The 27,858-nt window shown below is 41.4% G+C and overlaps 1 long non-coding RNA gene across 1 annotated transcript in view; it reads right to left on the bottom strand.

Moving 5' to 3' along the window:
- LOC116668538 overlaps positions 1-25,004 on the bottom strand; it is a 215,510-nt gene extending 190,506 nt beyond the window's left edge. Inside the window, exon 1 of the long non-coding RNA XR_004325672.1 lies at positions 24,975-25,004. This is a non-coding gene — a long non-coding RNA (uncharacterized LOC116668538). The remainder of the gene's footprint in view (positions 1-24,974) is intronic.
- Positions 25,005-27,858: the final 2,854 nt, after the last annotated feature.

Here is a 27,858-nt window from a genome sequence, read left to right as displayed (position 1 = left end):
ATTCCAGCTCCTTAATTTAATAGCAGTATGAAATTAGGCATTTTACTTGTAAAAAGCATGTTTTTCTCCTCTGCTGATTAATTACACGGAACCAAAATAACCCATCCATTGGGTGATTCCAAATCAATAGGCATTTACTTGAATCCATGGGCAGAGGTGTGTGCGAGGGGGCATGCTGACATTTGTTCACATTAGCAAAATTTTTAAGTTGCCCTAGTTGGTATTCAAAAGAGTGGATCAGACACAGGAGCTTGTGTGGTTATTTTCAAACATCTCATGACTTGAGAGAACAGGTGTTGGAGGAAACTGTGTCTACATATTTGCTAGGAAAGCATTCTCAGGTTTCTTTACTAATCATGGAAAAGATGATACGTTAATGTGACTATTACCCCTACTTTCTGAAAACAGCCAAGCAACCAGATGCATGAAACCCACATTGAGGAGAAATGAAGTCATTGGTCAGAGTCCCAAGCATTCTAGCAATTAAGCTATTAGAATTACATAACATACAAGTTCCAACACATTTTCCCAGGTCCACTATGTACCTAATAAAACTTTTCCAAGTTTTATTGACAATTCCAAATTCATATATCATAACCTTTGGACTAACTTCAATGAAATACAAAATGTCCCTAAATGAGACTGTTTATGGATGCAGTTGGTGTGTGCTCAAAATTACTTCGGAGAACTAATGGAAATTTTTGATTCAAAGATGGAACATGAAAAGGAGGAAAGGACGTTCAGTTCTGGAACCAAAAAAAAAAAAAAAAAAAAAACCTATGAAAGAAATGAGCAAAAAGAGGGATTGGTATCTCCACTCTCCCTGGGAAGGACAAAGGAAGGAGGACAGTGAAACACTGGAGGAAGAATCTGCAAAGATCTACCAGCCTAGCACCATCCTCGGAAGGGAGATAATGAGGATCACTGATCTTCCTGATTTCCTTAATATCAAGAGCAAGTGATTCTGTCCATGAAGAAACGAGAGGGCTGAACACTCAGGATGAGTTCAGGGTGGAGTCAAATAAAATTTTTGTAAACCACCCCTATGTAAAAATGAGCTGTCATCTCCCAGGTGGGCTTTTGCAATGGCCTCCCAACTGTTTCCACTCTTGCCTTCCTCTGATCCACCTTCATAGGACAGCCAAAGTGATCTTTTTAGAACAAAAATCAGATCATGTCTCTCCCTGATGGCTTCTCTTCACACTTAGAGTAAAATCCAAAGTCCTCACCGGGGCCTATAACGTAACCGAAGGTTTTAGGTCTTCTGGGACAATGCTGGTTTATGGTAATGAGGTGCTTCCCCCAATATCCCTATGGTTCATGCCCTCACTTGACTCAGTTCTCTGATTAAACATCATCTCCTCAGAGAGGTCTTGATCTCACTATTGAAAACTGACTCTATCTCCTCTCCTTGCTTTATTTTTTTTTTTTCAAATACCTTGTTACTACTTAACTTTGTGTCACATTTTCATTTCTTAATCTGTTGTTTGTCAGACTGGAATTTGCTCTGAGAGGGTAGCACTTTGCTGGCTTCACTAACACACCCCAACCTCTGAAAGCCTTGCCTGGCACCTGGCAGTGGCTTAGCAAAAATCTGATGACTGAGTGAATGAATGAGCCCTTGGCTGTGCCTCACCAGTATTCATTCACTCCAAGTTTGCATTGAACATTGCTTTAGCTAGTAATTTATAGGTGATAACGAGTGCTGATACTGATAAATATTGCTTTTATACTATCAAACCAAATTTACGTTTTACTTCTGATCGCTTAACTAACTACTTTCTAGGTGCTATGAACGTTATCAGTGGGCAGTGTCTCTAAGACAAGCTCTGAGTGTGGATTCCCAACAGTCAGGATTCTCTAGGGCAAACTCCCCCCAGTCTCATGGCACAGGCTCGAGGATCCTTGCCCACCTTTGAACTTTTTCTCTCTGTGTGTAAGCAGAGATGAGCAAAGGACTAAAGGTAAGCCAGATTTTGCACTCTTTACAAAAATGTCCTAAAAAGCACACACACACAAAACCAAAATCCCAACACATCTGATTTCTCCCGGAGCAAGCCAAGCATTTCCATTTCAGAGTGAGGTAATTGAGTCTCTGTAAGTTTAACGGGCATGTCAATGTTCATATAACTAATTAGTCGTAATGCCCAGATTTAGAGAGCCATGTCTCTCTGGCACCCAAATCTAAGCTACCTCTAAAAAAAAAGGGAGGATGCCAGTCTTTAAAGGGAAGTGAACTTTCCTGTTAACTTTTAAAGCAGCCTGTGCCTCAAAGGGGATCAACATTGGTGAACAAATGACCTGAAAACATATTCTTGACTGGACAGTAAATAGTTGTCAACAATAGCTCCCCAGGGACCCAGACTCCAACTAGCCTATCAACCAGCTCAGTTTCCTAAACTTTGAAAGCAGGCTGTAGACAGAGGTAAGCTCTGCCCTTTATACTTTTGCCAGCACATGGTGGCTCTTGAATAATTACATCAGAGGGAAAATTTGGCCTTGGGTACAGCTTTCAGTGAATTTACAGTTACCAATTAAATGACTCAGAAAATAGAATTTGTTTGTAGGCCTGAGAATCCAACAGCAAGGCTTCTATGGGAGAAACTCCATCCCCCAGGGGGGAGGGTCTGTGAGCTGCTCCCTGAAGTTCCTGGTTCTTCACCCCATCTCAAAGCACAGCAGGCACTTGGGACCCCAGCCAGCAAACCCTGGATTGTATTCGGGACTTTCAGCAGTGGGAGGGTGTGAGTGCCACTGTCTTCCTCTAGCAAAGCCTCAACCTGGGGACTACTAACCATCGCCCGGGGGGTGGCTGTGCAAACACTGTGGCTCACGGTATTCTCTCCTCCACCACCCTTCCCTTTGTCTCATGGCTTCATTCTACCTCCAGTTTTATGGGAAGTATTGTTGTTCTTGGGTAGTTTTCTGGAAGCTCTCGGTGATATCCACCAGCCCCTGGAGCAGATGGAGGGTGCCATTCCGAGAGAGTGCGACAGGGTGGCTGGAAGCCCAGCAGCCAACCTCTGTGGAAAGCCCACCCTCTCTGCCTGGGTCTCCACAGCTTTGCACGCTGACCTCAGGGTGGAAGGGTGAATGCTAAGATCCACGGAGGGAGTTAAAAACGACTGTTTCCTAGGGCTGAGAAGGGTGTGCCTAATGTCCTGAACTGAGCAAGCTCCTGCTGGAGTGATTACAGGGGAGGAAACTGCAGAGGTGAAGAAAGTGCCCCCAAGGCCTCACCCAGGGCTAGCAGGGCTGAGACCAGCATTTCCTCCCCGTGACTCTCATAGGATCGTAAAGACACGTGGGTATGGCAATTCACAGTCTCAAAAACACTTTTTTATGCATTAGTACATTGAACCATCCAGTGTGACCTGAGAATAACCAGAATCTTCTCTTTAGTACCCAGCACAGTGTGTCCAGCACAGAGGAGACTCGAATAAATATTTATTGAATAAACTACAGAATGGGGGAAAGCAGAGTGAGGGTCAGAGTTATTGGGGAATTGGGAACAGGAACTTGAGGGTCTCAGCTTCAGGCTTGCTCAGGGAGGGATCTCAGTTTCAACAACCCACCTCTGGACAACTTCATGTCTTATCTCAGGCCCTGAAAGACTATTAAACCCAAACTCTCCAATTACTAAAACAAGTTTACAAAATAAAAGGTAGCTAAAACAATAGCCACTTGTCACCGTTCTAATTTTCAGATCCCTCTTTGTTTTATATCCGTAGGTATTTCCTTTACTTTCTTGAGAGCTCAAGTATGCATTTAAAAGGAATGCTTGTTATATTTTATCCAGCATTTCCAAGTGTTTTTTTGTTTTTTGGGTTTTTTTAGCTGGAGGGCTTCAGGTTATCTGATTTGCTAGTGTTACTGAAAATAGAACTACATTTATTTTTAATATGCTTTTAAGGGATAAAGGAATTCTACTCCACATTCTTTCCCTAGTTTTACTTACCTAGGGTCACTTTCCTTCAATATGTGCAAAAAAAAAAAAAAAAAAAAAGCCGTACCCAGTCCTGCCTCCAAGCTCACCAAAAAATCCCTGTTTTCCAAAGTGCCACAGTTCTCATGAATACTCCTTCCCTTCCCACACTGGCACTCACTCAGGTCCACCCCTCTTTCCTTCCCCTTCCATATTACAGAGATCCTTCAATGCTTTTTCTCAAATTTAAGGAATTAATTGTCAAGCCCACGTTCAGTAACAGCGTACTCCCAACATTACACAAGGACAACTGAGTCACAGACTAATCCAGGTTATAACCTAATACTTCATAGTTTGCAAAGTGCTTTCCCATAACATCTCATTTTGATCTTCTCAATTATCTCAGTAAGATGAGAGCTTCTTCTAAAGGAAGAGAAAAGGCTCAGAAAGTTTAAGTGTCTTGCTTCAAGCTACAAACTGATGAGAGTTGGCTTAGATTCCAACTCTCTTAACTCTACATGTAGTTACCCTGGAACCACAGCTGTCAGCACCCCACAACCCAGTCTGTGTCAGGGTGCAGTTAGTTCCCAGCACATTACATCCTAGCACTCAAAGTGTGGTCCAGGGCATCACCCAGGAGCTTGTTGGAAATACAGATTCTCAGGCTCCTCCCCAGAACTACAAAATCAGAAATTTTTTTTAAACAAAACCCTTAGTGACTTTTGGCGCACTTAAAACTTTGACAAAAACTGCCCAAATCACTTAAAATCCAACACGGACTTCATCTTCTTAGAGGCCTTATCATTTCTTATCTTCAGTCAGGCAGGGTGGACAGTCTCTTTGTTTTGTATGCAAATTCAGCAAGATGAAAATAAAAGTCACCTCAAGTGCTCTATCACTTATCAAAAACAGGTTTTCCACATCAAACACTCCAAGGTTATTTTCAGCTTTTATTAGTTCATAAAGTTGGGTGTTTCCTCTGTGCTTTCTTCCCCCCTCTTTTGTCTCTGGGGCACCAGTAAACGTTCAGAGTTACTGCTCCAGGACAAGGTTGACAGTGACACGGGAAAACGCTTCTCTAGCTAGCGAGAAGCCCACAAACCAAAGAGGTTTTTTTGTGTGTGGAGTTCAAATCCTGGCTCTACCACAGTCCAGTCGTGCAAAGCTTCAATCTCTCAATCTCACTGCTTTAATCTGTAAAAATATCTACCTTTCAGAGTTTTGTGAGAGTTCAAGAGAATAGAATACCTAGCAGAGGGATTGATATTTTGCAGACAATAAGTGTTTTCTGACTGGCTGAATGAAGAAATGAATGAATAAATAAGCAGAAACTATGGGGAGGAAGGACTTGAGTAAAAAAGAAGCCAGAGGTAGGAAAAGGATAATTTATTCAATATAATTTCTTGTCATTAAAGAAGCAGGGTGGGTGATGAAGTTTACGGTATTAGGTGTAATAACCCAACAGGCACATAAGGCATGAGCAGCCCATGGACGCTGGAATAGGGAAACATTCAGATTGTACAAAAACGTTGTTCGTGGGCATTGTAAAGTACTTTCCAAACATGAGTATTACTATTACTAAGTGGTGAACAGCAGCACTGCTTTTTAGTCATATATCCTTTACTCTTATTGATTAACCTAAAGGTTGCAACACTCCCATTTTTAAAAAAATCTCTGCAACTGATTCCGATACACATTAATGTTGAAAAACTATTTCCACATTTGAAGGAGGAGCCCAAAAATAGGACAGCCAACAAATGTTGGGAAGAGAGTTTGCTCTGAGGAAGGTACAGAAAGAAGCAAGTGGGGAAGCAGTGGGGACTCGAGCAGAGGAAGGGGGCCCCGTCACAGGAATCTCTCTTGGACTTACGGCTGCTGAGTGCCTTGAGCTGCACAGAAGCATCTTCTTCTAAAATATACCTGAAACTCATGAGGCAAAATTGGCTATTCTGAAGCACTTCCACCTCCTAAATTCTACCCAGTAGCTGGGTATCCCTTACTTTTAATAAGTTAGCGATTAGGTGCAGTGTTATATTGACCACAGGAGAAGCAGGAGGCGGGAGAGGTGTCCCCTAATAGAACCACTTGGTCATCCATCTGCATATGTATGGACATGGTCTTTTGGACATAATTCTCAATATTTTTAAGGAATAAAAAAATTTTTTTCAAAAAACCTCACTGAAATCAGTTCCTAATACATCACATTTTAATTTCAGATCTATTACCAAGATTCCAGGCCTCAAACTTGGCAACAGATGATTAGCACCCAGATTCCACAGAGCAACAAACTTGACTCAGGCTACTGCAATCTCTCTGATGGATACGAAAGCTCAGTGGATAGGCAAGTGAATGCCCTTTGCACCTACAATATTTCAAGCAAAGAAGAATTGCATGTTTGTTTTAAATTTTTAGAAATACTTTAAGAACTACAGTGGTCTAAGGATGAAAAAGAGAAGCACAGTACATTTTTGGCACATACAATACTTGCCCCAAAAAAATCCTATGTCATTTTAAACTTTTGTAAACTTTAGAAACAAACCTGATTTATATCTATCTATTTTGCATTAACCTTTAAAATGGAATCTCCTAACATGTTTGCCATCAAACACCAGTTGTTTTTGTTTTTGTTTTGCTTTGCTTTGTTTGGGGGGCTACTTTCAGTTTTCTCTGCAGTAACATTCACAAGTAGGGGTGGAGGTGGGTTCTTGGTCTCACAGAATCAGGGAGATGCCTGAGACCTAGAAGATGAGCCAGACATTCAGACATCTAGGATAGCCAACAAAGGGAAATGCCTTACCTGCAACATTTCTCTTCAAGGACACACTACTCTTCAGAAGTGCACAACACAGGACCAATCAAACTGCATTTTCTAAAGCACTGTTTCCCAAGAGGTGTTCTGGAAAACACTAAACTCATGAGATGCTCTGTGAATAAAAAAGCGGGAAGATTGGGACTCAGACAATGTTTCTGCCTCTCCTCAGAAAGACTTTATTGTATTGATTCAGCTCATCTCAGATGCATATACCATTGGTCCAAATAGACTTCTATAACTGCATTCGTCATTCTGGACACTTTAATCCATTACTGAGTGCATTACTCAGATCCTGGTACCAAGAGGGAATGGCAGGAAGTCAAGGTTGGTTATACATGGATGAAACAATAATAATTTCGAAAACACCTGCACCTGTGAAGAAACAGCCAGAGTTTGGAAACAGCTGACTGTATAAAAGTTTTACAATTTGTCATTTAAAATGCTTGCCAGGGATTTTATTTTTAAACACATAGTATCTTTAAGTTAGTGATCAATTTTTAAGTAATCATCCTTTAATTAGAGTAACCTCCAATCAAAAATGAGTCACTGACCTTTTACTCGGTGTTTTATTTCAGTAAGCCAGAATAAACACATGGAATTGTTACTAAGGAGACTAAGGTACTGGAGGGACCCGGCCTCTCATTAAAAAATTGACACACCAGCAGGAAAAAAAAATGATGGATGTTGTGGTTATTTTAGGGAAAATCATGTCCCAAATGTTGAGGTTAAGTCAGCCACCCTTTTTTCCTCCATAAAAAAAAAAGTTTCCGATGCAAATGGTTTGAATTAATGCCATGGATATTTATAACAACAGTCTGGTTAGGGAACTTATTTGCTATCCATCAAGCAAATGTCCCCTAGGATTAAAGAAGCCCAAAGAAAATATTTTTAAAATAATAAATAAAATGTCTTTTGGAGTGGGAAGCAGTCATATTCGTATTCAAAAGCATGAGTGCTGTGGTGAGTCCTCAAAGCCCAAGGCCACTGGGACCTGACGATTCCTCAGTGCCTTCAGAAGAAATCAGCAGGACATATGTGTCCCAGCTGACGTGCCGGCAGGAGAGCCAGTGTTTTCTTAAGTTGACACCCCAAGTAGTAAATAAGAAAAGAGAAACCAAGAGTAGCCCAATACACAGACCTAAAATTGGAAAGGCATCAACTGTCTCTTTTTAAAACAGCCCCTTAGTTGAGCTTTGGAGAGAAAAGGTGGGAGAGAAGAGGCTTAACTTTTTTTAGCAAATCATTGGAAAATGCCATCCTCACGTCTTAAAAATAGCGCTGAATGAGGACATATTGTTTTGGTGATGGCTGCAGAAGCACCAGCACACCGTCCCCTCTCCTCCGTAGTGCCACCATGCAAGGGGCCTATGGGTGCACTGGTGTAGCAAAGCGGGCTGAGGGGCCAAAACATTATGAAGGGCCCAAGAAGGCCCTTTGCAGGTGAGGACAGCGGGGGTGGCCATGAGCAGAGGGCCAGCATCAGGCTCACACTCCTGTCTGGTCTCCATTCAGGGACCTGGTAGCAGATGATCCAGGACCACAGAGAGCCTGCCTTATTTTAAATGTTGATAATTTGTTCAGATATGGATTTTTTTCAAAAATGCTTATCATAAATATTTAATATTTATATATTTTAATACATTAAAATATTATCTCAATTATTGAAGTTTTGGTGTCCCCTTAAGCTCTGTACCCCAGGCACGTGCCTCAGTCGCCTTACCCTACTGCCTCATCCCCAGTAGGGTCCCTCAGAAGAAGAGCAACTGCTTTCCAAGTTAGGCAGCAGGAGAGAGCAGCTCAAGGAGAGCCTGTTATCAGGGAGAGTGGTGCCCTTGAGGGAATTTCTAAGCAGAGGACTCTCCTCTCTCAACAAAGCAGCTCAAGCAGAACCAACAGGACTCTTATTCGTCTTCTAAACCCCAAACTGAAAGGCAAAGTTACAGTTGTGGCTTTGACTCCCTGGTCTAAGCCCCCTGTCTGCCATTTAATTAGTCAAGTCTCCAAGATTCAGTTTCCTCCTGTGTTCACTGGGCATAATAAAGAAGCCCACTTCCTAGAATTGCTGTGAGAATTCAGTGGGGTAAAGCACATCAATAGCTGAGAAATATGACACACTCCATCAGCGTCAGCCATTGTTATTGTTCTTCAAATGCTGGTTCCTCCACTAGGCATTTCACTCCTTGATGTCCCAGTTTTCTCTTTCATAACCTGGGGAAATAACAGTGCTATCCCTTAAGGTTGTTCTAAAGATTAAATGTTACCAGATACTAAGTGCGTAGAACACTGTCTGCACTTAGTGTTAACTACTATTATTACAACTACTACTACTACTACAACTGCTTCTGTTGTTGTTATCATACTAGCTTCCTCTTCCTCCTCCTCCTCCTCCTCTTCCTCCTTCTCCTCCTCCTTCTCCAATTCTTCCTAATACTGCTGATGCTGTCCGCCTGGAAGCTGGAGAGTTAATACTGCTGCAGTGAAACCTAAAAACAACCCCCTTCACTGTGTGAGGAATCCTTAGGCAGTGTTTAACATCAAATCAATTTACTATATGCTGTACTTTCTTAAATGTTTTAAGCTACTCAAACATTTTTATTTTCTGCTTGCAATGCCAAATAACCTGTTGAAGTGATTTTCTCATTTTTTCAGCTTGGTTGTTTGGGTATGCTGTAGACAGAACCCGGGACAACAGAAGAGTTAGTGTACTTCAACTGTTTATAAAGGAGCGGCATAAAAATAATCTTTAAAGCTAAGGGAATGTTAATATTTAGATCCATCTAAGGGAAAATAATAACAGTTTGTGATTTCCTCCCTCCCCACTCCCAGGGCAAACATTTTTGAGGGAGGATTTTATTTTGTAACATAAATTGTTCTCTATATAACCCCAAAGACATGAGTGATTAATAATGAGCTATAGAAAGAGATGCCCATAATTAGCAGCTTGGGTATAGTCAGATATAAACATATATTTTGTTTATGAAACATGTAGCTTGAAAAAAAAATCACATCTTGCTAAATGTGACAACAGGGTCAAGATGATAAGGAAAAAAGTTATTAGGACAAAGATTTTTAAATAAAATCAAAATCAGATATAGTACATATATGCATACCTACCCCACACAAGCCAGAGACAAAATTTTATCGAGGTTTATTTCTTCATCATCACCAATATCACTGTAATTGTTGTTAATTATTATCTGCATCAATTTTGGTAAAACATGATTCTGATTTTAACTACACAGACCTTAACCAAACACACAGTAATTACCTTGAATGCAGATAAATAAATGCTTCATAGAATGAGTCAATATTTCATGACTGCATAATTTATATGGTCTATTATCACTAATAATAGAATTGATGACATCTGGCACTTATGGGGTACTTGTGAAGCAACGGACACTGGCCTAAATTCCTTAAATGCATTGAATCCTGTAATCCCTAAAAGAATCGCTGTAGGATAGAAATGATCACCCCCACTCCCCACTTACTGATGAAGACTTAGACAAATCAAGTAACTTGACCAACATCACATTTTATAAGCTGAGTTGAGATGTGAACACAGTCTCTTGAACATCAAAGTACATCCTCTAAGCCTCTTTTTTAACCAGGAACCACCCAAGTTGACAAAGCAACCTCCTTCTGATCACCATGAACATCTGAATCGGTATCCCTGCCCCTGAAGCTCTAAATGTGTTTTGCGATTCTTCACCAACAGCCAGCCAGTGACTGGACTAACAGTAGACACCTGACCAAAGACAGCCAATCAGATTCTTGCTGTGTGGACACTGAACTGTGAAGGAGCCTCTTTAATGGGGTGACTGAACAGGCAGGAGACCTGGGGCAGGGCCATCAGAGACTGCCTAGGCTCAGGGGATAGGCAAAGCAAGGAATAAAGAGATATGGGAAAGGCTTAGATCTAGCTCCCCAGATTCATGTGTGTAAGAAATAAGACTTTATTTTTCAATACTACAACTGAATTTCTAATTTGAGAGTACTTGCTGAAGGGGTGGGAGAAGCTTAGTCCACTCATTTCAGGATTCTGGGGGAGGGTTGAGTGGTAACAAGGAGGCAGGGTAGGGTTGGTGGACACTGAGTTCCTAGTCATTGTCATTACTATCCACAGTGGTGTCTTCTGAGATGCCCCCTGGACCACTCTCTGGCCCTGGTTATCATCGAACAAGTTCACTGCTGCCCAGCCCACATTCCCATCTATACCTTTGCTTTTGCTTCTCGTATGCTCCTCTCTGGTGTCCAGGAATTCATTTACCGCCCATGCCATGCTGGGCTGAGAGAAACTGTGAGGCCATTCAAGAACCCATCTACCTGGCTCAGAGAATCATTTTTCCCACCACACTGGGCCATGGGAACCTGATGCTAAGGCTCTTCATCCCCATACAGTCATTTCTTATCTGAGCACCACCAGCACGGTGCACATCCTGTGTGCATCCAATTCCCATGGATCTGTCTGGGGGCTCTGTAGTCACACCTTCCCAGGGCTTGACCCAGGTAAGAACTGGGCACCAGTCCTCTTTCTCAGGGACTATACACACCAAAGCTTCCAAATGTGCCCCTACAACTCCCTGATGGTCCTGCTCCATAGGCTCTTGTCCTGCTCCGGGAGGGCAGCTGGCCCCCGTCCTGTGATATTCTAGTTCACCTACTGTTCATGCCCTGAGGTTCTCCTCTCTCCTGAGGGAGCTAGGGTTTTAGGGCCCAAAAGCCAAGACTGACCTCATATCTTGTGCTTGCTGTATGACCTACTTTCCCAAAGGCAGTAAAACTAGACAGACCTAGTTTATTAAATGGAAGTCAGAACCAAACAACTCAAGGAAATACTAGAAAAATCCTCAGTTGACTTCAAAATTCAAATTTCAAAATTTCAAATTTCAAAACATTGCCCCACTACAGTGCATCAGGACTCTACAATAGTCTCACAAAGCTTTGTTCTGGCCTTGATTTCATGGTCCCTTTCCTCTAGAGGATGCTGGCCAAGCTGCAGTGGGGTACCTCCAACCTTTAGCTAAGTTGATGGCTCTGTGATTCTGCCATTTCAAGTGTGATGATGGTGATGAAGTAAGATGATCCATTTAACTCGTTTTCAAGATTTGCCTCACACTGTGAAATCTGGGAGAAAGTAAATTGTAAATGGAGATTTACCCAATTCCCTTATTTCACCTTTTCTATAAAAACGGTGATAAACATTAAGAAACTTGTCTTTTATCTGCTAAAATAACAGTCAGTCCACACCAAAAGGTAATTTATCCTCCTTAACATACTCCTCCATCATCATAAATATATTAAATAATACTTTCCCTTTTATATTTTATTAATCTCACAAGAGTACGAAAAACATTTCAATGCGGACAAAAGAACTTACTGGTGGTTTACAGAAAATACATCCACATGGAATACTACATTTAATAAAAATTTTTTAAAAAGTCATACTGCTTTATCAGAGTCAATAACAAGACTGAGAGCTGTGTCTAAACTTGACTTAGTTTGAGTTTTCTTATTTTCTAGCCTCAAAGTATCTCACCTTTTCTAAGCTTCCCTAAGAAGCTCATACCTTCAGCAGCATCTCTTAACAACTACAGTAGCTCACTCTTCCCTTGACTCTTTCAACATATATTTGCATGGAATTTAAAATAACTAACACAAGGAAGTCAGAGGGAGGAAGAGATGGAAATTGCAACACAAAGTAAGTTCTCAGGACAGAGAACTTACTAGTATTAGTTCAGTTTTCTGTGTTATGTCCCTGTGCTGGGTTCGCCACCCTTCCAGCCTCCATACTGGCACCAACTCCCTTCCTCCAGTGCATTTCAGATTAAATCCCCCTCTTGCTAAAAAATCTCAGTGGCTCCCCAATGGCATTTCCCAGTCTACTTTACGGGAACATTAGTTTCAGAGATTCTGAGAAGGCATTACATGAAAAGGGGACCTTGAGGTAGTATAAATGGGAAGTAACAGGTAAAACAAAGTTAGACCATTTGGTTGTGTTATTTTTTCAGGAATTCTCAGGGCTTGTTATTTAAGCTTATTTAGTTTTTAGCAATGCTAAAATGCATTAGTGTAGCGAAAACATTGTGTATATCCAAGAGTAAAGATGCATATTTACAGCATCTCTCCCAAACTTATGACCATAGAACATTTTTCTTTCAGGGCATCTTGCAGGACTAATGTTGAAAAAAAGGAAGGAAGGAAGGAAGGAAGGAAGGAAGGAAGGAAGGAAGGAAGGAAGGAAGGAAGGAGGGAGGGAGAGAAGGAAGGAAGGAAGGAAGGAAGGAAGGAAGGAAGGAAGGAAGGAAGGAAGGAAGGAAGGAAGGAAGGAAGAAAAAAGGAAAGAAAAGAAACCCCATGTGAAAAAACAAAACCAAATAAGGAAACAAACAAAAAACCTTGGGACGCACTTGTCTAAGGAATAAAGTTCAAACTCCTTAGCAAGGAGTTTGGCTGTTGTCATCTGTCTCTAATCTACTTCCTTGCAACTCCATTTCTTATCACTCCTTCCTTCCCCTCCATCATGCACCACCGTTGTTGCCTTATTGTTAGTCCTCTAAGTAGATAGTACACTTTAACATGCTTGAGTTTTTTATTTGTATATTTCTCTGCCTATGATGCTTCTCACCATTCTCCTTTATTTCACCTTTCTCTTCATCTGAATTCCTATCAATACTGCAAAACCCAATCAGCTGTCACTTTCTGATCTACTCTGCCTTCCCTGATCTACCCAGCCTGTGTGAAGCACTCCTCTTCTTTATTCCCACCACTCTTTTGTATATGGTAGCACCAATCACTTTGTATTACACATATCTCTGCCTCCTTCAATAGACTGCAAGCTCCTTGGACTTCCTCTATGTATCCCTAGCATCTAGCCCATCTTCCACCACATAAATGATCATGTATGCACTGAAAATTTCATAACAAGTTTTCCAACATTTGACAAAACTCCCTCACTTTCTTTCAAACCAGAAAAATGCAGGTATGAATTCAGTAAGCCCCTTTCTCCTAAATTTAGATTTCATGTTTGAAATGCGGCTCTCACCAGTAGATAGGCATCTTTGATTACCGCAATGGGATTCTTAAGTCACCTTTTACATCTTAGATTTTTTTTCTTCTGCCCAATTATAAAGTCACATGTCCTTATCACATGTCATAACCACTTTTAAAATTGTACAAAATACTGCTCTGTATCTCTCTATAAAAAAGGAAAAAAGGCTTTATACTGCAGTGCCTGGCATAAAATACATTTGTTGGAAACATTTTAAAACTTATATTCTCTGGGAGAGCAGGTAATCTCTCCCAAATTCCAGTTCTTCCTCCAGGTCCAAAGAGCAGACCCACATGCTCCCTGCTGCTCCCTGGGCTCATCAGCCTTTCCCTCTGGATTTTCTTTCTTTTATATTTCCACCTGCCTCCTAGAGTCCAGGCATCTCCAGAACGTCGTAAGAACTGCCAGGCTGCGGTGGTCTAGCAGTCTTGTCCTCCTCACATGCCCCATTGACCCCTCGTCCCGTTTCCTCCTTCTCTCACTGAGACGCCAAAAAAAATTGTTCATTTTGCCAAAAATCCTCAGACACTTTTAGTTCAGCAAAGAGGTTGAATTATTTTATTCCCTGGTGGGAAAAAAGAAACGTGACTTTCTCCTCATTATTAAAATACTACTTTTTCTTGCTGCTACGGGAAAATTCAACATCATACAGCCCCCAAATGCTGAAACTTTTAGTTAAATGACACTTTTCCTCCACATTTTAAAACCTTCTCTGGCATGCACATGTACACACACACAGACACAGAGTTTCTCACAAGGGTCTAAACACCTCCATTCTGCATTCAGGGTCCTTCATCAACTGGCCTCACCCTACACCTTTCCTGCTTGCTCACTGCACCCCAGCTTTACGGCAATCTGGCAATCCGATGTAGCCTGTCAACACCATGGCAAGCTCATCCCCTCAATATCTTTGCATCTGTGATTTCTGCCCTCATTTTTCCAGGCTTCCAACCACAGCTTGGATGCGCCACTAGGAAGCCTTCACTGCCTATGGGGTGCTCAGTGAGCCTTCTGTAATCCATCTGGTATTTTAATGCTATAGCACCTATGTTAGCCTTTATTCAGAATTTTTCTAGCCTGGTATTCACTGTTATGTCTTGACCCTCCAACCAGCCAGCCAGTGAGCTGGAGGGAGGGTGTAGGCTCTGAAATCAAGGAGCTGTTGGCTCTGGATCATAATTTCTGAGCTACATGAGGCTCAGTTTTATTATTTGAAAAATGAAGAAATAAACACCCTCTTGCAAAGGTGAGGATCGCCATGCATTAAATGAGGTCCCAAATGTGAAGCTCTCAGCCTTCCTGCCCTTCATGAACTCTCTCACACCTTTCCAGAGAGCAGGACCATATCCTATGCTGGTTACCAGGTCCACTGAATGCCTAGCATGGTGACTCGGGACATGATCAGCTGCAATTGTTGAAGAGACTGAATTAACAAAAAGCTAGAAACACAATCTCAGTTGGAAGGAAATGAGACAGACCTGTAACCATTCGAGACAATGTGCCGCTAGAATTGTGGTGGAAAATGAGATAGCATAAAACAGGAGTCCAGTCACAACACACAGACCATCTGCATACTGAGAAAAATATTTTAAGGAACACACATAGAAAATCAAACGTCCTGTCTCTAAACCTTGAACAGAGGCTGCCTTGAGTCTTGCAGGGATATATAGTAAAAAGGTGTCTCTCTCAGCCTTTCTAACTGAGTTCTGATTAGGTCCTATCATACATTAAATCACAAGACAGGGATCTAAAAGACTACAGTAAGATAGGAAGAACATTTCTTTAGTTTGTGTGTGAGCTCAAAAATGCTACACAGTTAAGCTATGGGTATTTGCTGGTTAAGTCTCACTGTTAACTTCAGGAGTCAGAACAAAACAACAGGCCCTTAATTTACAGTGGGTGTAAGAAGAGTGAGTATTTCCAATTTGCATGATTCCTATCATCGCCTATCACTAAATGAGAAAAAAATGCCATCCATTCACACACGGAGTTTTACTCAAAAGCACAATACTTCTTTCTGTTTACTTAAGCACTGAGCTAGAATATGGAGACGCACAATAAATTCTAAACATGGTGCACATCTGGTCCCAAAACCACAATCAATTTATTGCTGCATCTGAAACATTTTCAGTGATATATTTTCACACATTTCTAACAAGACATTTTCTTGGAACCAAAAGAGACAGGTATATCTGTCAGTTCAATTTCTTGCAAACGAATGAGAAAAATGTTTGGCTCAGATGTCTGTATTGTCTTTGGAGCTATGTACTATCATACGAGAAGGGTATTAGTCAAAGATGCCAGAAACTCAGCAATTACTTCCAAAGAGTGAAATTACTGGCTACACAGAAAAATAAAAAGATATATGCATGTATATAGGCACCCTCCCTTTTTTCCCATTCCAACAGAACCATTTATTACATTTATTTGAAAGAGATGTACCACAGTCTTGTTAAACCCATCTATCTCCCAATACTATAATATTGGACTCCCTGTTAAATGGAATCTTTTGATCCCTGTGGCTCTTAAAGCAGAACTTTATTAAAAGTTTTATTAAAAATTAAAAAGTAATTGAAATCACATTAAAATGCTCAAAAGCCCTATATTTTCACCCTAACCCCTCATGAGCATTTGAAAGGAGAGTCACAAAGGTATTGGGTAGCCAAAGAGCCCCAAGCCCAATAAAGAGGGCTGCCAAAATGTCCCAGTATTGGCCCCAGTGAAACCATTTACTGGCTCACCGCTGGCTGCATAATCTGCTTTTTAGCACTTTCTCCTCTACAAAAACTCCAGGGCTCCTTTAAGAGCTTTGCCTCAGCATACAAAACTTTCAAGTGACTCACCCTTCCCTACCCCAGCCCCTCACATCAGCTATATAGGCTTTGACCTTTCCTGATAACCCACTCAAAGCACATTCTGCTTGTAGGGCTGGCAAGAAATGCATAAAGGCCAGACTAGATGAACATTTGACAAGGCTCACAGACTGGACATCATCAATCCTCTTTCATACTCTGAGCCTTTGTCTGTGTCACTCCCTCCACCATGAAGGTCCTGGCTGACACTGCCTGGTGAACACCTCATCTTGCTTCAGAACTCAGTTTCACTAGGACCTTTGGGTGACACTTTCCCTGACACCCCTTCCCTTGCTGAATTAGGTAGTGCATTCTCTGTGTGAGATGGAGCATCCCATATAACCTTCCTCCAACTCTACCCCAGCATACTGATATCTAATAGATGATAGGATGTGTCATTATGTCTGTCTTTCACAGCAGCCTGCAAGGCCTTCTGGACAAGGCCTCTGTATCCCCAGCACCGAGGATGTTGTCTTGCATGAAGAAGGGACTCTGCAAATATTTCCTGCATGAAAGAGGAAATAGCAGGAGGCCGGAAAATTCCTGACTGTGCACAGAGTGGTTCAGAGCGTCTACTGGTTCTCCATAAGCAGAAAAGAGACTCTCAGGAAAGGGCAAACTCAAAGTTTTCAGGTCCTCAACCAAAAGAGCTGAGGGTAAGGCAAAATCCAACTGATCACATGGAAATGAAGGAGGGCAACATATGCTTTTACAACCTGAGCTGCAAGCTTGCTGCTAGAATTAGAGAAATACAAAAGAGATACGGAAGAGCACCCATGAGAAGGGAGTAAGTGGTCATAGCAAGCAGCAGACAAAACAGCAGGTGCTCTTCACTCCAAAAAGCACAAGCTGAAAGGACAGGATCAAGGTGAGGGAACCATGAAGGGAGTACGTGGGATGAGCAAGGGTGGGGAGGGACATATGCTGTATTAGCCAAATTACAGCACCCTAGAATGGCAAAGGGCCTCTTGGCTATAAAAAGGGTCTCTTGGTCCAGAAAAAAACTTAGAAAGACCATCCCTATGTTAACAGATAAGAAAAAGAGGGCAAGCAAAGAAGAGAAAAAGAGGGCAGACTGCTTGAGACCCACAAAATGAAGAGACCCCTTTTGTGCTAAGTTGAGTTGAACAAAGAAAACTGCACTGATGAATAAATATGAGGTTGATCCTGTACTTAAGCTCACAGTCTAGGGAGAATTCACACAAAATCCAGAGAACTTCAGGAAGCTCACTGAGATCAGTGAAAGGCACACAAGGGGCTGCAGAGCCCACAGCCCCAGCTTACATGAGCACACCACGTTCTGCCTGCTATGGTGCAGGTGCTCATGAAGGAGAACGCCTAACAGCAGTTAAACAACCAAAAACAAGGTGGTGAATGGCAGCCCTGGGCCAGTGTGGAGGCAAACTGGCTGAGTGGAGTGTCCCTCTGCAGAGCTCTCCAACTGTTTGAGAATTCTTCCATCTCTCCTGAGGTGCCCTTGAAAAGCCTCTTAAAATTTTATGTGGTTTCTAAGGCATCCTAATTTTTAATAGAAAGATCTTAATAACATTCTGGATAAAAGACTATGGTACTTACAAGATCCATTTTATAATGCCAAATTCTTTGTGCAATATATGTATATATATTTTAAAAGTCCATGGTTTGGCAAAAGCTAACGGTCTTTAACACATACGATTATTCCCCTTCCGTTTACTGCTTGATCCTGTGGCCAAGGGCAAATCCATCCAATTCTCTGCCCTGACTATACTTCTTTACAAGGGAAGGAGTTTAAAGTGAAATGTAACAGAGTGGTAACTTCCAACAGCCTTAGCCACTCACTGAAACGTGTTTGCCCAGATGACACTGTTTAAACTCGCTTTGGACACATGTTCCCTAAGGCCCAAGCATGTCAAGGGACGTGTACCTCAAGCATGTTTCCCCTAGGGAAGATGGCTATCTGGGGGTTGTCAATCACGACCAAGTAAGACACCTGCCTGTAAGTGTAGACTAGAATCCTTGACACTCTCCTGTCATTTGGTTAATGCCTTACAATTTACAAAGTGGGTTCCCTGAGCCTCAGAGAAGCTGTGTGATTCAGCAAGATTCCGTGGCTTGGTGCCAGAGCCAAAGGCTTCACAGACTTTTTCTTGCAAGTCCAGGCTCTCAGGGCATTCTGACTGGAACACCTGTGGCCACAAATGATTCAGCAATAAAGTTCAGTGATTAACAGCAAAATTCTGGAGTCATTCAGAAGAGTGCTCCATAAGGTAGATGTGAGGCGAACACCAGGGGAAATGACCAGAGCTAAGACATCAGCTGAAGTTCAAAGAGCAGCCAAGAAAACTTTCTAACATAGGAGAGAACTGGTACCAAAGCATCACTGGGAATGAGTTGTGGGAAGCCACAGTGTGGAAGGCCAGACATTGCAGGAGGAGAAAATGACATCTCATGTAACCTAAGCATTAGGCAACTGCTGAAAGCTTAGACTTATAAGAGTAGGTAATGTGTCAATCACTTGGGAAATGAGTCAGTTTGTTGAGCTTTGTAACCTCTTATTTGAAAAGGAAATGTAAATGGTGTTTGGAGAGAAAGATAAAGGCCCCCAAGAACACACCCTGCAAAAGCAACTCATTTTCTAAATGAATGATGCATTGATTCTACTTTGTAATTTAGGCTTTTTTGTGCCTCAGTGTTCTCATCTGTAAAGTAGGAAAAATAATAGTACCTGCTGGTGGGGTTGTCAGTAGGATTAAATGACTCAATGTATATAAAGTACTTGGCATAGTGGCCAGCATAATAAATGACAAATAAATGTTAGCTGTTATTTGTATTCCAATGAGTGCTTTGGTTTCTATAAATCATAAAAGGTGATCCTTGAACACACGCATGCAAGAAGTTTCCAGTGGTTTGTTAGGTCTATGAAATTTGATCTTCCTTGCCTTTTCTTGGCAGGAATCTTAACTAGCTAAAGTTATTGATCCAGGTAGCAGGATCTACACCTCTACATGAGTATTTCCACTCACTGAAAATTTCCAGAAAGCAATCATTTCAGGCTGAAATTGTCCATGCTTGGTCTCAACCCAATGGAAACTCACTTGCATTGGAAGATGGGAGCAAAATCCACCCCCTGCTTTGGAGGAACTGGAGTTGAGGAACAAACAGACTTTCTTTTTCTATCCCAAAATAATGTCTCTTAGCTGAACTTTTAAAAATTACTCAACATTGTAAGTTTAAGCTTCCCTTAGCCCTGCACATAATAAGTGACCACTTACTTTGAAGCTCCTTTTATTTTTAAGATTTTTTTAAACCCCCTTTTGAGACAAAACTGGTCCCAAGTTTAAAATTTTGTGTTTTTTTACATCCAAGTTTTTCAGCTAAAATATTCTACATTTTAATAGTTGCTTCCCTGATTTTTCTCTTTTAACTTCATAAGGTCTTTTACAGCTCTGAGGTGCTGGTAAAATGATACTGGAAAATGTTCTTAATATAGATTAAGTGCCAAGAGCCCTCTACTCTACCCACCAGACATCTGCAGCCACAAGTCCTTTTCTTCATGATGCCAAGATACTCAGATCCAGTGTTTGAAAACACTGGTTTCCCAGTCACCAGACTAAGGAGGGCTGCTGCAAACCCAGCTCCAAACCCAGTGACCACCATGATGGATGGGTGACTGGATGAATGAATGAACAAATGGGCACTGTGTGGACCAAATTAGCTCAGGGTTTACTGAATATTCTACTTATCTGAATATTCCATAGAAATGTTATAAGGTTTTGTTCATTATAAATACTGCATTTCTCCAACACGAAGGTTTCTTCTCTCTTTGTTCTTATCACCACCAGCTACCAGCAGTCAAGTTACAGAATCAGCAGTGATAAATCCTCCAACCCATGACCACTCAGAGTTGTAGTTGTTTTGACTGTACAGCAATCATGGGAAAAGTTACTCTGAAATGAGACCTTTCTGAACTCCCTCCCCTCTGCCACACTCCACAAGCCAAGAATCAGTTCCTATCTAAATGAGGAAATGTTTGGATAGAAGGGAGGCCTGGAGGGCTGGAGAAATGTGACACAGAAGCCCAGCACTCAAGCACCTCCTCTCATTTGATTCTGTGTCAGAACAGCCTCCAGGCTTTGTAAACTATCAGGGGTCAAGAAAGCAGAAATGATGGCCCAGAAAACTTGGGCTCCATTCATAGCTCCACCTGGACAAACGATTAGCTCTAGTGAGCTGTAAGCTCTCAAAATGCAAAAAAACAGTCATCTGCCTCTTTGTATTCTCAGCCTAGTACAGTGGCTGGATTACGGAGGGGGGTAACTTAAGAAGTATTTGTGAGAGGAAGGAAGGAAGAAACAAAAAGGGGGAGGGAAAGAAAGAAGGAAGGGGAGGAGAGAGGGAGGAAGACAGATGTTCAGTCTCCTTGGAGCCCCCACTTTGCTAAAACATTACTACTGCCTTCTTTGGGGGCCCTGCCAGTTCACTATAGCTGCTACAACTTCCTGATGTCTTCCATCCAACTCCTTCACTAATTTGTGCCTGGACCATTTTCAGCTCTCTGGACAACGTAGGCTAGGAGGAAAACCTGGAGTTCATATAAATGATAAAGTATAGAACATTAGGTTGGTGGATGAACTCATGACTCCTCTGCATGAGTGGTTTACTTTAACTGCAGAGTACAGCTGGAGGAAGGGGGCAGGCATGGAATCCTATAAAACATGGAATTGCATTATTGAAAACTATCAAAGACCTTCACTTGCGCTCTCGAGGCTTGCAGGCATGGGAAATTAGAGCCCTGGAACATGTGACACTAACTCCAAACCAGAAGACACGATTCTTTGATTAAGCTTCAGGTTTGTGGAATCTCCTGATTGTCCATCTCATACTAATGATTTGGGAGAAATACTAGAAGGCAAGTTAATGATACTCGCTGCTGACTCTGAATTGGGGAGGGAGCCGCCTGAAGTATCAGTAATCGGCTGAAGTAATAAAATAATTACAGGCTGACTAGATTAAAAATTTTATCTCCATAGGACTTTCCCACAAGTAAATGAGATTAAGTTTATAAAACATTATGAAGGGAAAAAAGCTATCACACACGCATCAGGTGTACCTTAGAAGACTGGCTACATCTTGACTCTCAGCTATGCCTTCCTCAGAGCTATGTGCCAGAGAGGTGGCCCCCAAAACAGAGTGGAGCTTCCAAACAGGAGATACTTTAAAATGTAAGCCCTCAGCCCTACCCACCAGGACTGGACACAAGCATGCCCACCACCCTACATATCCAGTGTACACTGAGCACACACCACACGCCAGACACTTGTGCCTGAAACCAAGTACACAGAGACAAGGAAGATCTCATCTCTGCACTTAGAGTACAGTTGTAAGCGCTCCTTCCTTTGGAAGAAGACAACTGGAACTACATTCCTAAAACTTGGAAACTTCTGGACCAGCTTTGGACCTATGTGCTCAGAAGCCCTGCCTTAGTGCAAGTTCCTCTAGCAGAGTTTGTGCAGAATCCCCTCCTTTGAGACGGAGAACTTCGGTTAGGTCTAGAGAGCTGTGAGCCTCAGGGCATTGGTGGCCTTGCCCCAGACTATCAGAGAGGGGAGCCCACCGTGTTTCCTAATTGCCCCTCTTTCTTGTTTCCCTTCTAGTATTTCCCAACAAGCTGTACACCAAAATCACTGAGGGAACTTTTTAAAATACAGATTCCTGACCATACTCCAGTCTTGCTGAATTAGAATCCCTAGATACGGTGGAATCTGCTTTTTAAACAATTTTCTCAGGAAACTTTTATGTCAAGTTAAAGAGCTATTTGGTGGTACAAAGAGCACAGGCGCTGCAGGCAGATAAACCAAGATCTGAAATCCAGCACTGCCACTTAATTAACGTAATTAACCTTAGGGGACCTGGGTTAATTTCTTAACTTCTTTGTGACCTAGTTTCCTGTGCAGTAAAATGGAACAATGCCTACTATTGTTATAATGTCAGAATGTGCAAAATAACTAACATTGAGCCACTATCATATTTTCTTCCCACCTCCACTAAATATCTGCTCCCAGGAAAACATCTTATATTGATGTTTCATAATTTGGTTTAAATTTAAGCCAAATTTCTCCAGGACAGTTGTCTTATGGGTGTATCTCTAGCTGTGGGAAAAAAAAAAAAAAAAGAGCTTTTTCACTAATTTTAAAACTCCAAGAAGTACATTGTGAACAGAGCAAACTCAGGGAATTGAATTGGTTTTAGCTATGGGTATGGAGCTATAAGTACCCTTCCCTGGAGAGACAAGTTCAATTATATCCTGAATTACTGGGAGCAAGAGATACAAATGTGGTGAAAATTATGAGAAAGAAGAGAGGCAACCATTCTTTCCCCCTGTATTTCTGTATTTCTGAGCTACCCTTTACTGCATGATGAAGTTACAGTATGCAAAAAACACTGGACTAGAAACCAAAAGATCTGGGTTCAAATCCCAACTATGTAACTTTGGGCAGTTCAGTTCTCTCTAGGCCTCAGTCTTTCTCCACAGAATGAGTGATTTACTACACTGATTTGTGGGTTTCATGTCTTTTCAAAGTACAGAATATTTAACTAACAGTTACATAAATGAAGCAGGAAAGCTGTGGTAGGCACCAGAGCACTGAAGAGCAAGGAAAACCTTCCTGAGAGGTAAGCATTCAGGAAGCCCAGATCTCAAATGCCTCACAGGAATCTAATCTTAGACAGTGTTTACCACGAATTTGCCAACTCTTGACCACGTTAGCATTCATAAAAGTTGCCTTTGGCACAAGTTCTCAGCTAAAAGAGGAGTCAGCTGAGTGTCTTCATGCCACCTGTCCCTGGATGCTCCACTGTCAGGAGGCAGCCACCAAATACTTGGATACAAACTTGGCTAGAAATGAGCTCTATCCAAAACAACAAACAAAAGGTGAAATCAATCAGCTCTCTTTCTAAGAAAGTTTGGAGAATATCATCAGGGATGAAAACTACCCAACAGGGCCACGTGAACACTGACAGTGGTCCAACCAGTCTATCACCAGTGGCCTAGCAGAGGCTCAGATGCATTTCTCCCTGGTAAGGCATCGTGATATTGGCAGGTCTGCAGCTGGGTTACCCTGGGGTTGAAGTGCTCCTGCTCATGCACAGCATGAGAGAAACTACTAACATGATACTTTGGGAAGGAAGGAATTAAGCCAGAAAAACCCAAAGAATATTCTACTTCCTTAAAAATATATGGGCCTTGACATATCTTCCTTAACTTTGTCTTCTCTACACTTTCTAGTGTATCTGTCTTTCCCCCATCACCTCTTCCTTCTCTCCTCTCTTAGAGGAAGAGATGTCACCTAAATTGACAGTTCTGCATCATTCCATTCTGATGGTGCCCTTCTCCTGGATGACCGCACCACACCCCACTCTTTTCTGGATGACCTCATACCACCCTCTCCTGGATGACTATACCCCACCCTCCCCTGGATGACCACACACCACTCTGTCCTGGATGACTATATTCCAGCCTCTGCTGGATGACCACACTCTACTCTCTCCTAGATGACCACACACCAGCCTGTCCTAGATGACTGCACCAAAACTGAATCTTCCTTTTGGACCTTCCTATTGGCTTGTCCTCCTCTATACTCCCCTTAATACTGGTCTCTAGGAATCCAGCCTGAGCCCTTAAACTCTTCATTGCACCCTCTCTCCTTAGACAATCTTACCCACACCTATGGCTTCCAGCGCCACCTTCATGTCACAAACTTCCAGGTCAGTATCAGAGTTTCCAGATTCAGTCTTAAGGTCCTGATTCTCAGACCTGAACTGTCCTTTGGTCTCTCCTTTTAAGAGTAAAAGAAAATGGCCTGTGCTATAAGAAGGAACTTACAGTAAGATGTTCCTCGGAAGGCTTTTTTCCTAGAAAGCCATTCTGAGCACAATTCCTGTTTTCCTATTCAAACCACTCCCCCTTCCCAATTTTATAGCTACTGAAGCAGTATAGGAAGTGATGCAAAGGTATCTGGCATCCGGCACCTGGATTTGAATTCCATCTCCACATTTAAGCAACCTACCTAACCTCTCCAATCTCAGTTTCGTCATCTGTCTTGAGAGGTTCATAAAAATATTCACATCATTATGAACATAAAAACTTTATAGATGATGCCTATAAAGTGCTTAGCACAATGCCTAGCACTTTGAAATCACTCAGTTAGCTATTATTATATATGTCTGTGGTTATTATGCAAAAATGGTGGTTCACATTCTGCCATCTCAAAAGGAAAAGGAACCCCTTTTCAATGCTTTCTAAATCCTTTAACCCCTTCCTGCCCCACAGCTACATATAATCCAAATGGTGCATACCATGTCCTGAGGCTGCTGGTTGAAAAGACCCATTGAGTGGAAAGGGCTTTATTTCTTTTGAGCCTCTTTGTCTAAGGTGTAAGATTCTCCTGTCAACCAGGATGAGCTCCTTCATGCCAAGCATCCTTCTGTCCAGGGTAAAGCTGAAAGGAAAGTGCATGTCTGAATTCAAACTGCAAGGAATAGAGAGATGAATATAAGGCAGAGTCAGAAAAACAAGACACCAAATACAGGAAGCATGTTTTTACAAAAGAATTTACTTTTGACAAATCTTCTCTGCTTTCAAATTCCATCTTTTGCCCTGTAATTAAAATCCCTAGTCTCACTCCCAACCAAAAGGGGTGGGAAAGAGCAAGCTTGAGATCCTATGAGAGACAACTGTCTAGAAAGACAAATTCTTGACCAATTAAAACAATTCTGTCTCTTACATCCTTTCTCCTGAAAAAAAAATTATAAAAATCTTCCTGCAGTTTTATTCTACGTGGTTTTCCTGGTGTGGTGTGCTTGTCTGCACGTGTTACTATTGGGCATACACCTTCCTCCTTGCAGAAGTTCCAGCTTTCCTTTTTCTTTAGAAAACAACGCTTAGTTCACCAGAGCCTGCTGACTATGAGGATGCACAGACCCAGATGAATCATAGAAGCAGGCAGATTGCACAAATACAAATCCTCTGCATTATGTCTTACACCCACACTAACCTTCTCATATGGCTTCTCTTCCCAGCATTCCTTTCCTTGATTATCTCATCCATACCCAAGGTGCAATCAGTACACTCAGGCACTAGAGGCAGTTAACAATGCATGGAGGTGTATAGCAAACTACCTTCTGATTCCTAGAATCTAGACACAAAACAAAAGCAAAAGAAATTTAAAAAAAAATACTAATAGTATCTATAACAAATGCCCTGGGGTGCCATCCAGATCTCCCCATTAGCTCATTCCCCCAGCTGCCAGAAGTATAGGTATGTCACTTTCTAGGTTATGTCCTTAGGCTAAGGGAGCCTCTTCTCCCAAAGTTACACCTACTTCCCAGAGACAGACAGCAGTCAATACCTGGTCAGTGTAGGGTGTTCAAAGCCTAATCTCTCTGGGTGAATTCAGGGTAATTCTGAACGGGCATCCCAGGTCCAGTGCTCCCCACAGGGCTGATGGGAGCCTTTGTACGGACTTACTGCTCTTTAACTGTTCTCCTCTGCCCAATCTCCTTCCCCTCACTTCTAATAAATATCCTGAGTACAAATCTCCATCTCAGTATCTGTTTGCTACATGACCTAACACGATAGCCCAGAGAGGCTAACATTTCAAGGCTCGGTGAGACTGATATTCCAGAAACTCCCACCAAGACCTGAAGCCTTCTTTAAGATCCACGGAAATAGTGACAGAGTAGTCTATGGCGTTACAGAGTCAGCTTGGCTCTTGGCTCCACAATAAGATGGATACTCAAGTCGAGCTCTAGGGAATGAAAAGAGCTGGGATTGTAGCCAACAAGTCTTGGGCTCGGTTCCAGCGCTTCTTCTGTGTGCCCTTAAGTAGGTTTTTAGAGCAGTGCTTCTCAAATGATCAGTGGTGAAAGACCTTTTTCATTTTCAATCTATTACAAACCAACTACATTTTTATATCACACTATATATATTTGATATATATCACAAGCTATATTTTTATAAAGTACAATAAAATAAATTACAAGTCGCCACTCCTGAAGTGTGGGCTGCACATAGTGACTTCCTTCGAAAAAGTACACTATGGAAGTGAGATGTGGGAAGATAACTTTACAGTGGAGAAAACTGACAAATGCCACCTCAGCCACATGATCAAGGTCAACATCAACAGTAATAAGTCACGCTGAAAATATGTACCCTTGAAATGATGTGATGAAAATGCCCTTTATCTCTCTGGTCTTCCTCCCAAAAACCTATACACCCAATATAATCATGAGAAAATACCAGACAAATCCCAATTGAAGGATACTCTACAAAACTCCTCACTACTACTCCTCTAAGCTGTCAAAGTCATCAAACCAACAAATGTCTGAGAAATTGTCACAACCAAAAGGAGCTTAAGGAGACATGACAAAAAAGGTTAATGTGGATCTTAGACGGGATCCTGGGATAGAAAAAGGACGTTAGGTTAAAAACTAAGGAAATATACATAATTAAATACGAACATTAGTTAATTATGTATCAGTATGAGTTCATTAATTGTAATGAATGGACCATATTAATGCAATATATTAATTAAAAAGGGAAAATTGGTACATAGGATATGGGAATTCTCTGTACTATCATCTCAATATTCCTGTAAAACTAAAATTTTTCTAAAAAATAAAATGAATTAAATGTACATGAATTTTTAAGAAGCATACATAGCCTAGTTTCTTTATTATTATTATTAAATTAGTTAAATTATTATTATTATTATTGACTTAAATTTTCTCTGTCAAATTACCATAAAAGTTTCTAAATGTTTTATTCTATTTTTTTCTTTCTTTCTTTATAATTTAGGTATAGTAAATTTATAATATTCAGATATACAATATAGTAATTCAAAATTTTTATATAAGATTATACTCCATTTAAAGTTATTATAAAATATTGGCTATATTCCCTATACTGTACAACATATCCTTGTAGCTTATTTATTTTAACTAAATGCTTCTTAGTTTCACTTTCTGTACGTATATTGCCACCAACCAGTAGTAAGTGGTCCTCAGACAGGCACCAGTCTGAGGACCACACTTTGCAGAGCTCTCTGTTTGACTCTAGGGCTCAGCTTCATCATCAGTAAAATGAGAGTATAAGACTAGAGGATTAGATCCTATATGCCAGGGAATATCATAAGGGTTTTATATCAATAAACTAACACTCAACAACAACTCACTGAGGTAG

The sequence above is a fragment of the Camelus ferus genome, chromosome 14 (assembly GCF_009834535.1).
Source record: "Camelus ferus isolate YT-003-E chromosome 14, BCGSAC_Cfer_1.0, whole genome shotgun sequence".
In the NCBI taxonomy this organism is placed as follows: Eukaryota; Metazoa; Chordata; class Mammalia; order Artiodactyla; family Camelidae; genus Camelus; species Camelus ferus.
Note: the sequence above shows the minus strand (reverse complement) of the source record. Positions and strands in the feature narration are given on the sequence as shown.